We start from the raw sequence: 14,584 nt of genomic DNA on the forward strand, positions 1-14,584 counted from the left end.
ATACAGAGACTAGGGGTGAACTATGCATCACAACTGCTGCTGCAGAGACCCTTACCTTGGTTTCACATGAATTAAGTGACTTGCTCGGGGTCACACACAGTGAGTCAGTGGCTGAGCTGGGATTGAACCGGGAACCTCATGGGCACAAGCCCCTTTCTTTAACCACTGGAACACCCAGCCTTATTTCTCAAATAAGAATGAGCTGATATATTCTGTTGTCGGCTCTCTCATGTTTCCACAACTCGCAGGTTCACGTTTAGACCGTGTTGACAGGAGATTGCACATCTACTACATGTTACTGATTTCCAAGAAGCTGCAATGCAATGCATACGAGGAAGCATGCAGTACTGAGAAGTCACTGGATAGCACTAGTGGTCTCATTCCCTGTAACTTACACCATATTTAAGCAATTTATGACCCCACAGTGTAGTTTCAAAGCTCTGACACAAGTGGGTTAGAAGCTGATGAAACACATCATTGTATTGTGGTTTAGCTGCTGATTACCTTTGGTGTAGGGTGTTGAAATCTTATGAAAACTCGTTTTTGCTCACACAGTGTTCCCATATCGATGACTGTCAAATTATTGATGCAATTAAGCACATTAATAACATTGTCAGTAAATAAAGTTTGCCACATCAATGCACCATATCATTGATGTGGTAAACTTACTTTATAATCCAATCACCCTATATATATATATATATATATATATATATATATATATATATATATATATATATATATATATTTATAAAAAAGAAAGAAAGAGAAAAAAAGAACAAATGGATTTCAGGCGTAGAGCTTGTAATGCGAGGTAGGGTCTAGCCAGGCAGGCGTGTTGGAGACTGTACCCCTGGGGTGCAACAAAAGACAATAGGAGGATTACACAGCCACCCGTCTGCAGCGTGGCTCCTGTTTTTAAGACAGCATGTCCTGAGAGACAGCACTTTAATCCATCGTTGTCTCTGTGTGTGTGAGAGAGTTGGGATGCAGAGTGCAAATGTGCATTACAGCCTCTTCTCTGCATCTGCAGCAAGCATTTCCTGGAGGGACACATAATTCCAGAGCTGTTTCGTTTTGTAGGATCCAGCATTATTGGCTATTCTCGTCTGCCTCCTCTCTGTACGATCTCCGGCCTCCTTAGACCAAGCAATCCAGTCACCGTGATACAGGACTGCAGTTGATGACAGAGAGCTTTAGTTAAACACTTTGCACAGTTATTCTCTCACGTTTTTTAAAATGTTAGCGCTTCTCAATTGACGTGGAATTAATAGGAGTTCATGAAGAAGCAAAAGGCCTTGAAAAGCTAGCAGCCCTAACAGCTCTCTCGTTTTGCAGTTGGCCCTTACACGAACCCTGCGTCCTGTGTTTCACCTCGGCAGTAATAAAAGGCTGTGTGTGAAATCGCCTTTGAGTGCTGCTTGCACACCTTTTCAAATAGCTTATCAGCAGCCTTTTCTCGTTTTATCAGCATGTGTATCCATATCTCTCCCACCCGCGCTGAGTGTGCATTTCACACCAGAGCAGGGCCTCTGTCTCTATGTGTGTATATATGTATATATAAAGGCAATATATAAAGGATTTTCGTTCCAAAGACTTACCCTGAAACCAATATCTTGAACAAACATCCCCCTGTCCTTTCACACGGCTTTTATTTAAATGTTTATATCTCTACTGTCGATAATGTGCGCCGCTATTGTTATTATGGTTGTTATTTGTATTTTTTCATTTATTTAAAAAGATCAGCGTCTACCCTTACCCAGCTGGAAAGCAGAACATTTTCATTATACTGGATGCGTGTGCCCGGGGCAATAGTTTGAATGGCAATAGCCCCGATTTTAAATCAATTCAAGACAATCAGGAGCTCTCCCTCTTTTCGGGCTCAGCTCCCATCTTGAAGGAGGCACATGGTTTTAGGACATGCAGGTGAACGAACGCCTGGTCTTGTTGATCACTTCTCATATCCACCAAAACCACGCCTGCTTGTTCCTTCGTGGAAACCTGAAACTGGTAAATCATTAAATTAGGGGAGGATGAAAGGGACGCATCAGTGCTTGTCTCAGCGATGATAGCCAGCTGACTGTGTTGCAGCATAATTACTTTAGGCCAGTTTTAATAACTCATTTCGGAGGAAAATAACATCATCTGACAAAATGAGCCTTTAACTAGCCTGTGCGGCTGCAATTCCACACCCTGAAAGGTTTCCTGTGTCACTGTACAGTACTGAACAATCCCATGAGCAGCAAAGGTAAGCAAACACACCTTAAAGGGGAAAGCCTTTTTTTCTTTATTTTTCAGGTCATACGGATATACCCCCCCCCCCTCCCCCCTAAACACACACACACCAGCTAAAACACATCACATCCTCACTTAAATATTAATCAAATCCACTGGTAACTAGAGACAAGGTCAGCAAGCACGAGATCCAAGCTCCCAACCAGTAAACCACCTGGTGTTGGAATTTCCTAAAGGGAATTTTCCTTTTGGGGGGGGGGGGGGGGGATGAGACGTTGGCCCTTTAAGAAGTAAATTATATAAAGCAGCAAAAACACAAAAAGAGGGAGAGGGAGAGGCCAGGAGAGAGAGAGAGAGAGAGAGAGAGAGAGAGAGAGAGAGAGAGAGAGAGAGAGAATGAGAATCCTTGCTGAGCGTTCATTAGAGACAGGAGAGTCTTCTGGCTGAAGGCCACTGCAATTGAAACAAATCAAGAAGTCTGGGTGGAGCTCAGCAAATGGGAAGAAAGGAAAAGAGAAAAGTGGAGAGGGAGAGAGAGGGAGAGGAGCGATGCTGACTGAGAAAATGTGTGCTTGTTCTGGATAGGAGCCCCTCTTTCTCTCTCTCTCTCTCTCTCTCTCATTCCCTCACTCTCTCCCACTCTCTCTCTCTCTCTCTCTCCCTCACTGTCTCCCTCTGCTCTCCACCTCCCTACCTCCCTCTCTCTCTCCTCCTGCATTCTGTATTTGTTGGTGATGCATTAACAGCAGTGACTCATCATTGGTAACTCCTGACTGCTCTGGAGAAGTAGCTGTGTATGTAAATACGCAGCTCAGAAGTAGTGCTGTGGATTGGGCTCTGTCTTGAAGGGAAGATGAGTGTAGCTGGCTGGCTGGCTGGCAGGAGTCTACAGTCTGAAGAAGACCGGACTGAAACCAACCAGCCCCTGGGATCTTTTTTTCTTTTAAACTTGCTATTCTTCCTCTGCTCGGAGCTCCACGCCTGGCATGTGATCAGTTTTTGGATCAGGTAGGTCCTGTACTGTGCTTTCGCGTCTGATCTCCACTTTATAACCCACATTACTGTCTTCTATACAGCAGATGTACAGTTCCTGTAAAAAAAATTTTCCCAGCCGTATTGCCAAACTTTGTTTCAAGTTTGTTTTAAGTTGCAACCCGTGTCTAATTCTTATGTTCTGTACTGTATCAGTTTCTATGTAATTTTAATATGATAGTGTATATACATGTGCCACTGTAAATCAAAATTAGGGTTTTAGGGAAAATGTTATAATGGAAAAGTCTGTCTTTTAAACATACAATCACAGCATTTAGAACAGTGTCTATATATACAATACGAAGAATGAAGACAGACCTGCAGACATTGGAATCTTTATAAGTGGCCACTTTGAGGAAATATACAGACTGATCAGACAATACCGGCAGACATATAAAAACTGTTCACAAGTAGCTCAAACGAAGCAGCCAAAATAACCAAACGCACCAAAACATCTCACCGCAGATAATTGTTTGTGTTTCAGGGGGAAGGGTGAGGGTTCAAACACCACACCTTGCAGGGAACAATTCTGGTAAAGGAACCGGCTGGGCGTTGGGTGGGAGGTGGGGGGCTGTACTTGACTGCTTCATAAACAGTGCTCATAATGTGTCTTAATTTTTTTATAAGACAAATACATTCTGATTGGCACTGAGTTTCAAGATTCATTTGTTTATTCTCTAAAAAGGCCGACACCAGGCTTAGTGCTTGTGGAGAGAATTCATGCTGTTAAATTGGCCGTGGTTTACGCCTCCTGATTCCAGAAAAATCGCGTGGCAGGGTGACCTTTCAACTTAGTGGTAATGTGTCGAGGCAGGAGGAGTCAACAGAATGGAAAGATCACAGTCTTGCAGGAAGCACGGACAATAGAGAGTCAACTAGGACTCCCCTCAGGTGATCAGAGGCCTGTTACACAGGGCTATCTGGGGGGAGGGGATGTTTTTCACATCCAAGAATAAAACTAATTGCACACAATATTGTTAGGGTTCATCCAAACGGTAATTTTTTTCATGCATTCGTGTCTCAGTGCGAGAGTGAGACGCCCATGCCATGGGGTGAAATGAACTCAGAAGGCATAATTATCGATTCTCTCGTGCGAACGGCTGGGCACGGCACATTTTAGGGCTGTCCGTAAAAAGACAATCTTTGTGGAAGAAACTTGAGAAGCGATTCCCTTGCTTCAACAGAACAGGTGTCACTGGTGTGGGGTTGCAGTTGCATGTCCCAGAACCTGTACAGAGTGAATACGTTTTATTGGAGAGCGCTGTTTGCATCCATTATCGAAGAACAAGGGAACAAAACAAATTCTAATTAACCTCCAGACCCCTGGAAACCCAGCTCACTGCATTTGTTTTGCTGCTAAATCATAGAGAGGAAAACAGGTTGCTAGGCGCCTGAGAATTGCATGAGACAGTCTCTAATAATTTTTGTTTTTATTGCAGGGCTAAATAGAAATGAAAGGACACGAGTTGCTTTGCCAGTCAAAATACCCCCCTCAGGTCTTGGTGGCACAGTGGGCCCCATGCCCTAGTTTTTCATCTCTCCTGTCAGGGTTCCAAACGTGTTTTGTATTGGACATGAAAATTTAGCACTCCCATCCCTCAAGGTAACATATTCTGCTCTAAGCCACGCTGTAGTGGAGTCTATTTTAATTAACTAAACAGCTTGTTCTAAATACCACTGCGACCCTATATCAGTCACGCTTTTGTTTACCTCCCACAGTGATTTACTGACCCACTTAATAATATGACTGTATATATTAAAATACAGAGCATTGAGGGGAGAGAAAAATCTGGTTTCTACATTTCAGGATGGTATTATGAAGCCACTGTTTCAACTATGAAACAGACCTCGGTGAAAAGCGAGTTTAAAGGGAGGGGGGGGGGGGGGTTAAGGGAGCTTGTCTCCGCACAGCTGCAGCTGAGACTGTACGTCGAGTTTGACAAGACCACAGGGGACTGAGCTTTCTATGAAAGTGGCAACGTTTTGAGAGGAGTTATCTCTCTTAAACCGACCGGTATTGAGATTTAAAAGAGTTAGTTAAGACTTCATTACTACTACTACTTATACTGCTACTATTATTAAGAGTTAGTTATTCCGTAATTCCATAATTTTTTCCATCTGTTTAATAGAAGTGACATTGAAATCAGATTCAACCAGTTTCTTCCAACAGAACTGCCAATCACCCTGGGCGTAGTAAGGCAGCTCTTACTATTGATCCGGTTATCAGGCTCTGAAATGATTGGTTTTGCTTGTATGTATGTTGTTTTTCTTTCAGACTGAAACGGATTGTAATTTTAAACAGGGAAGACCGGATTTCAATGCTTTTATTTATTTTTTGTTTGCAATTTGCCGGTGTCAAGTAACACTGCTTGTTGTGATCAAGATTTCATCTGATCGCTCAGTAAGCTGACGTTCTATTGGTTGAAATGAAACAGTAAGCCTTTCCGATGCTGCAGCTGATCACAGACAGGCGCTGTCTTATTCTGGCAGTCTCTGAATCAGCAGACATACAACTGAAATATCGCATTACCATCCATAACTATTGAACACTCCACAGAGCCACATTTAGAAGTACTAAAAGACACTTAATCAAATGTGAGATTTCTAAACACAATCGTCTCAAAATGCAAATATGGTTGACTTTTTTCCCCGGTTTCAAAATGTAGGACTCATCACTTACCTCCACTAATGACACCAGCATCTCAAGTTATTGACTTTGTGTTTAGCTGCAGCGCTGTGACAAATGACATACTAAACAGTACCTCAGTCCCACGCAGCAAAAGCCAAATGACATTTTAATGTTGTACAGCATTCTGGATCGGGACCTCGGCTCATACCATCAGCGCCGCCTTGGTCCGATAGCTGCCAGCTGCTCCAGTCCTACAAGAGACTGGAAAACCCTCCCTGCGTTTTACAGAGGCAGCAAACACAATGTGAAAGTAATGGAAAGTGCTGTAATAAAAAATATAGTTCACACATGGTAAAAGTGATAGATTGCACGGGTTTACCATTATATTCTTGAATGGGCCATTAAAGACCCACTCGTAAGAGCACATCTATGGGTCCCTATTCGCAATACTACTATATTACTGCTATTTTAATTGTATTTAATAATGTACCCAGATGATACCACAATGGCTTTATTATACCATTAATCACCTAGCCCTACTGTACATGCATAGCTATGGCTAAAAGTTTGTATTTAACATCGTGTAATCAAAGAAACTACAAAATGATATCGCAAAAGTCTACCGGAATAGTGACATTTCGAAATGTCACATTTTTCAATTTTTGTCAGTTTTTCGTTCAGTATATGGAAAACTACAAAGCGGTACGTAATTCAATATGTTAACGTCACATTATTCAGCAGGTTTCATTCGACTTTATGAAGCAAAATGAGTTCATTCTGTAGGATGAGGCAAAACTTTTGGCCAGAGCTGTAGATGTAAGGTAAGAAATGGGTTTGTTTGGTATTAATAGTCCCTTATTAAAGTTCCCCATATTCAAATCACTGCAAAGTGTAATAAAGCATGGTAAAACATAGGTACGGTAAGCACTGTAAAGTCCTGGTATGCATGGTAATGCATATTAAAAACATGGCAAACTATGGTAGACTATGGTAAATGCACAGTATAACCATGGGAAAAAGCATAGGGGACCCGCAAAATTACTGTGGTAAACTTTTATTAGTGGTCTTATTATGTCTGGCTGGGCCAAATTGTGGGCTTAGAAAATTGAAACTTTTTATATCGTGGGAAACTGTTAAGTAAAAATCTTTGGAGACTGAAAGACAAGGCCTTAAACTGCTGACATGCGTCTTCTTACAGAATGGAAATATGAAGCTACATGTCTTTGTTCTTTGTTTTGGGTACGTGACACTTAGTTTCATTAAAGAAGTCTGCTGCAGTACTACAGTCATCTGTGAGCCTCTGTCAGTGCAGTGTTTGTTCAGGTTTATCTGAAAATGACATCATGTTATTGGAAGGCATTAATGTGTATGTGATTGCAGTCTTTTCAAGCTAATTCTACGTGAGAACGCTTTTGTTCCAGGAGCTCTTGTCATGTTATGTGATTTCTTTCCACTAACAGACCCTTGGTTTCCTCTGAAAAACTGATCTATAAATAACTTATGGGGCACACATAGATGATATGACTAGAAGCTTGTATTATAACATTATGCTGGGGGGGGGGACACATCATAAATTAGCCCACAGCGAGAAAAACTATAGCCAACCTGTGATATATTATTTTACAAATTACAAACTGAAATTAAATGAGGTAAAAAAATAAAAATAAAATTAATTAATATTATTAATGTGTATCGATAATCCATATAGAATATAAAATATAAAATGTGTGCAATATCTATATATATATATTCACATACCGTTTCTAAGCCCTTGGTATTTACAAACAATAACTGCTTAGTATGTCCGTTGCATCTCAGTATTGAAATAAAAAGCTGCCTAGAAAGTTATGCACCACATTTTATGCCAACCTTAATTTTTTACTGCTTCCTCGTTTCCTAAGAAGGTGCCTCCTGTGCAAGTTTTGTGGCATTCTAGCGGGCAGAGCAAGGAAGCTGGCAGTGCCACTGCCTAGGCTATCCCTCTGTAAATATGATACCAATTGAGGCATTCCCAGCCTCTAAAGAAATGTAAAGAAAGTTTCTGACTTAGGAGAATAAGGGAAACTAGTCAAAAACTTTGTCTCCTTGACTTTATTCTTATCTTCTATTTTGAGCGTTTTTAAGTTATGAAGCTTTGAGGGGAATGCTGGCGTCTCAAAGCCCTGACCACGACAGCTTTATTTTTTATTTTTCTCTTAACGCGTTAACCTTGGTGTCTGAACTCTTTCTATCAATAAACAAAACTGGGTTGAAAAAGTTCTGTCTGCACACCATCTAGGTATTTCATTGTCTGACCCCCAGACAAGTGCCTCCATTCAGCTTGGGTTTTCATGAAGTCACAGAGGACCCAGACTGCAGGCGCCTGGGAATAATTACCCGGGACTCGTCTAGTGGATAGTGATGTCAACACAGAAACATTTCCTGCTGCACACACCTGTCAAACAGCAGTGCTGAGGAGTGTGGAGGAAAACAGCTCCCCCTTCCAAACCTCTCTGACTTCAACCTGTCAGGGAAACAGAAAGACTGATAACACTGCAGCCCACCAAGCTACCAATCATTCCAAATCTTAAACAGCCCCCTTTGCAGGGGCGGGCAGCCCGGTGAGCGAAGCAGGACAGATACACACACTAAACAGAGCAGGAGTGTTTTACACGTACTGCAGATGATGTACCTCGAGAGGCTTGGTTTGAGTACTGTTATTTCCTGTTGGGTTAAAACAACGGCAAAGCGCTTCAAAGTAAAATAATATCAACCCGTAGGGATACCTATGGCAATTTCACCTCTTCTAAGATTGTCCTGCTAAATTAATCTGGTAATCAGGTAATCCTGCAAACAGGATACGCTACCAGGAGATCAAGGGTGCAGGTTTTCAAAGCAGGGCCCCTCCACATGTGTGTTAGAGTAACTTGATTGTATTGTAAGGTTAATCATTTTATTTTAATGAGCTGTTTTGGTGTAAATGCATTGGTACATCTGGGCCCTTATGGGGTGGTGGTTAGGGTGACAGTGGGGTTGTGGGGTTGTGGGGTTGTGGGGTTCACCAACCCCCCCCCCCCCCTCCCTCCCACACACACACACACAGTATAAGAATTACAGCAAAGATTCCTCTTTCCACTCTTAAAACGCTCCTTCCAGGACACTGTTCACACTTTGTGTTACCTTGTTATTCTGTGAAATGGATACCTGTTCTTATCTAAGAGGCTCTAAGCTGCAATTCTTTACAAGAATGCAAAACTCGGGGGTGGGGGGAGGGAAGGTACTCGGGAACACTATCCCAGCGACCGGGCTGAAGGATACAGATTTAAAAGAGCGCCTTTGTTCCCCAGCTCTAGTATCTGCAACACAAGCTGTTAAATAAGACACGGGCTATTGTGGGATCTCAAAGTTACATTCTCACCGAATAGATCACTTACAAGCAGGCTGTATATCACCTTGGTCTAGCACAGGTGTTATAAATAAAAACGACACAAACTGTTAGAGGAGCTGCTGGCTCAGTGGGATAGCACATGGGATTTTAGAATCATTCAGGTTTATAAGATACAGGATGCCTGTCACCACCATGCCTTAGTTTGAACCCACTTGTATCAATGCTCTGCAACAATGGGGCCAGAAAACTAGTTAACGGAGACAGTCGGGGGAGCGCAGGTACGGTCCTGGTTGTGTGAAGTCGCCGGTCTTCCTGGTTTGCCATGATTATTAATCTGCTTTATCATACTTTGCTATTCTTTACAATGCTTACCTGTGTTTTGCATGCTTTCACTGTGCTTTATTACACTTTGCTGTGCTTCTACTATGGGAAACGTTTATAAGGGTTCCCCATCTTTGAATTCTGTGTATCTGTTGTCTTTGACAGGGTCCACAGCCATGCAGGATCAGGTGTGGATCAGAGGCAGCCCCCCAACCCCGCCACCCCCCCGACCGCTGCGGCAGTGTGGGTTCCTGGCATCGTGATTTGAAGCAAAAAAGGAATCAAAAATCACATTGCCAGGGATTTCCACACAGCCACAGTCCTCAGCGGCCTGTCACTGGGGATGCGACTCCAGCTGTCACTGTTCGTGGGACGTGTTGCAACAGCAGACGAAACCGAGAATATTCTCCATTCTAAAACATCAGTAAAATCCATGTTACTTTTCTCAAGGGCTTGTCTTTCCTGCATCACCCAGCAGCGCAATCTCTTTCTGAAGGCACAGAGCTTAGCTAATTGGCGAGCATTGTTCCTCCTGGTATGTTGTTCACAGTGGCTAAGTTCAGTGCCCTAGGAGAGCATGAGTCCGAGATCCGAGCTTGCCTTTCAAGGAAGGAGAATCTAAAGCAGCAGCCCGGAAGGGAGCCTGGCAGATTGCTCAAAAAGCACTCAGGAATGTTGCATGCAAGCTGAGCCAGTGCAGACCTGTAGAGTTCCACTTCACTCAACCAAAAGTGTGTGTGCCTTTGACAATTAACAGGAGGTTTACAGCAGAGCGGCCAGAGCTTAGAAACTTTTAGGTGAGTCAGGATCACAGGCACCCTGCCCAGTGTCGTGAGCGGCTGGGAACTTTTCAAGTACAGTAAGTCTGCTACACCTGGTTATTATTATTATACCATACTATACTATACAGCTATGGCCAAAAGTTTTGCATCGCCCTATAGAATTAATACATTTTGCTTCATAATGTCGAATGAAACCTGCTGAATAATGTTACGTTAACATATTGAATTACACACCGCTTTGTAGTTTTCCATATACTAAACGAAAAACTGACAAAAACTGAAACACGTGATATTTCGAAATCTAACATGAAATACTGTACTACTATTATGGCTTCCGGTAGACTTTTGCAATATCATTTTGTAGTTTCTTTGATTACATGATGTTAAATAAAAGATCTAAATCATGTTCCTATAGTTTTTTTTTTTTTTTATGTCTCAATCCTAGAATTCTAGGCCATAGCTGTGTAGACCCAGGGAATGTATAGAAGTAGAAGCAGCAGATTCAGCTGATGTTAATAATAATAATACATTTAAGGAGCAACAAGACATGTGCTATTTACTGGAGGTCACTGCATTGGCTGTGAAGTCTTTATTTTATTCCACTTGCATTGGCCATGAAGACCCAACCCAAAGCAATGTTCCCTCTGAGCTGACTTGTAGCACCAATGGGGTTTGGATCTCCAGTGCCTACTGAGCTGATATCAGTGTGTCTACAGAATACTGGCTCAGTTCAGCAGGAACAGGAGTGAAGCCCAATTCAACACTGTCCAATCAGAGTGCAGAAAACCTGCAGCACAGCCAATAATGTACCTTCAAACACCCAACCACATGCCCCGCCTCCCTATTCCCTTTACATAAACCAGCAGATTGCGTAGCATTTTGATTGGTTGTTACATGTTTAAAAAGCCTCGTTTTCTGATTTCTGACGCTTACTGGCTTTGATTCGGTACGTGACGGGTGCTGTAAAAAGGGAGGGGAGAGAGAACCGCCAAGGTAATGTTTGGAGCTTCTACAGACTGGGCTGGTGGAGATGCTTCTGTGGCCCACCTGGTAGAACACTATCTTTGAACATATTATCGAAAATGAAGGGATTTTTTTTTTTAATCAAGTGGAAAATAAAATATTTTATTAACAACTTATTTTATGAATGCTTGTCTAAATGTATTCACTTAAACAGCAAACCCCATACTGGGGATCTATCTTTGTGAGTGCAGTAATACTCTGCTTGTTTGCATACTCATAAGCAGCAGATCCAGGCACATTGTAGCCCGAGCTTCTGTCTGGGTCAGCATTGACTGATTGGCATCTCCTTGCAGGCTATTAGCTTCCTGCTGTGCTGCATTCAACTGCCACAATGTTTTTAGCAGTTCTTTTATATCTGTTCAGCTGCCACCAGGGGCACTGGCTTTGCATGGCTTCCATCATATACAGGGGTTACAGTTTTGTTCAATGGCTTTCAGCACCCCCAAATTGTTCCAGTGCCAATGGCTGCCACCACCTGTAACATAGCCTCTTAAACAGAATCTGATATCATAACTCCTCAAATGAAGACCATGACACTTAATTTGCTAAAGAACTACTAAAAATCAAAAGCAACTGACAATACACAGGAGAATGAAACCCAGATACTAGTGTGGCATTGACCAGAACAGTACACAGAGGGAGTAACGCAGGATGGAGATTAATATTAAGGGAGTGGAACAGGCTCTCTTTCCAATAAAAAGACCCACACCCTGTGGCACACAATACTTAAGGACAGTAACAAGCCCAATCAAGTAAGGAGGTGCACTCTGCTCGGCTTGGGAAGGGTTTCATGGCTGGCTGCCTGCTCCCTTGCACCACACCTGAATGCATTCCCTTCAGTAAAGAGAAGGATACCGAGTCTGCACACAAGAGTATGAACTCACAGTGTAACATTTCAATCAGGACAGGTGTAGCGAGACAGAGGGGGGGGCTGCTGTGAAAGAAGGAATCAAGTGATATCAAGGGGATCGGTTTGTGACACGCTGGATAATTTATGGCAGGTAACTTATCAGTTAATCAACAAAGGAATTTCCGAAGGAAGGCTTGTGTTTCAGAGGCTGGCAGGGTGCTGTCGGGGGGGGGGGGTCGTGAAACTCTTTTAGCTTGCCGTTTCATAAATAACAAACCAAAAAAAAACAAACCAAAAAGGAAAACTAAACTCAACTGTAAAGGCAGGCAGTTTCCACATTATAAAGGACTGCGATTTCTGAAGCATTGCTGAACCAGATGGGCTAGTGGAGTTCTTCTTCAGCTCATCTTACCTACTTTACATGGCCTGCACCATCCTTTCATTGTGCTGTCCTATGCTTTCTCAAAGAAAATGACAAAGATTCATTAACGTTCTGGGTCTACGTTAAAAAGTGTTGGACTCCTGTGCCAAAACCCCAGAGCCACACCACCCATTCTGCACATGCACATGTTCATGTTTTGAACTTGTAACCACGCAGTTCCCCCCCCCCCTTTTGATTCCCTCTAAGCTCTGTCTCGACAGTTTCTTGTAAACTGTGGTTCTTTTAAACAATCGGGGCTTTGGGACTGGCAGGTGAATGGGGAATTAATCTAATGCAAATCCTGGATGTTTTTTTTTGTGAAGAACTCTCTTTTCATTTGGCACAGACATTACTTTTACAGAATGCCTTTCAAATTACCTCCTGAGTAACTAATTATTAGGCGAAGATTGCAAGACAGGACAAGTACTGGGATATGCACAGTGCCCAGGTGTTGTGGCAATGTTTCCTTTCGTGCTTAATTATCGTTGGCACTCATTTACTGTATTTAAAAGATCAGGGATTGTACTATTAAAAGGATTCTGTGTTTTTTTTTTTTTTTTTGCAGGGAGGAGTTGGTGGGAAGGGTTTTACTGTAATTATTGTTAGAACTTTCCCCAAAGGAAAAATACAAAAAGCATTTAAAATATATATATATATATATATATATATATATATATATATATATATATATATATATATATATATATATACTGTATATATATATAGGAAATGAAGGATTCGGAAATCCTTAATTGAAATATAACAGCAATAATACTTTCAAATAACTTTTTACTGCCAAAAAAAAAACCTAGCCTTCTTATTGGGTATGATTGACCTCCACTTTACGATGTTATTGTTTGCCTTTTATTTTAAACACATGCCTCTTTGCTTCTACCTATTAGAATCCTTATACCCTGCACACTTGATCATATGGCACACCACATGGCTCATCTCCTTTATCTCTGTTTTAATTTTTCTAACAGTTCCTTACAGGCAAGCTTGGTGGTCCAGTGGTTAGAGAAAGGCGCTTGTTATCAGGAGGTTCCCGGTTCAATTGACTCCCTGTGTGTGACCCTGAGCCAGCCACTTAACCTCCTTGTGCTCCATCCTTCGGATGAGAACTTAGGTAATAAGCCTCAAACACACAGGCATCGTTTTTCACACAAAATAATAAACCCACTCAACAAGGCCACCTGTGTTCCAGCTGTGAAAAATGAAAGCAAACGTCAAAGTAATGAGAAAAGTTTGGAGCTGGAGGGAATTCTCCTTGTGTTCCCCCAGACTGTGGATCTATTTGTTTCCCACGCTGAGATGTAACTGTAGAAAGCACTCGCTAAAACCCTTTCATGCATAGCGACCTCATGTGGGAACGGATTAAAAAAAAAACTCTCTTCTACTCTTTATATGGGAACATATGGAGGATGCAAATGCCTGTAGCCTCATATGAGGATGCCATTTTCCCCCATATAAAACAATGGAAAATAAAAACATGTCAATGGAAAATATATTCATTATGTGCCAATATTTCATGCAATTATTATTATTATTATTATTATTATTATTATTATTATTATTATTATTATTATTATTATTATTATTATTATTATTATTTTAATACATATATCTTTTTTTAAAGAACATGTTGGCTGTTTTTTTACAGACTTTTTTTTTTATAAACTGCCTCTACACATTTTCCATATTTGGTATGTTAATTGTATTTAAAATATTGTATATAAGTTCTGTCATGTAACAGCGCCCCCTTCTTGAACAATTTAGAAATGTCGCAAAGTTCAAAACAGCACATGCAAAAGTTTTGATCTTCCTTAGTTTTAGGGGTTTTTTTTCTGTAGTCAACTGAATCTGAGAGTTTGATCACAAGTAGAAGAAATCTGGATGGAAAGGAAAACTGATTCTGTCAAAAATA

The 14,584-nt window shown here is 41.5% G+C and overlaps 1 long non-coding RNA gene across 1 annotated transcript; it reads left to right on the forward strand.

Annotated features, from left to right (window-relative positions):
• Positions 1-2,671: 2,671 nt before the first annotated feature.
• LOC131721086 (uncharacterized) lies at positions 2,672-10,772 on the forward strand. The gene is made up of 2 exons (XR_009319849.1): positions 2,672-3,243; positions 9,750-10,772. It is a non-coding gene; the product is annotated as an uncharacterized LOC131721086 (long non-coding RNA).
• Positions 10,773-14,584: the final 3,812 nt, after the last annotated feature.

Source organism: Acipenser ruthenus, chromosome 47, assembly GCF_902713425.1.
Source record: "Acipenser ruthenus chromosome 47, fAciRut3.2 maternal haplotype, whole genome shotgun sequence".
NCBI lineage: Eukaryota > Metazoa > Chordata > Actinopteri > Acipenseriformes > Acipenseridae > Acipenser > Acipenser ruthenus.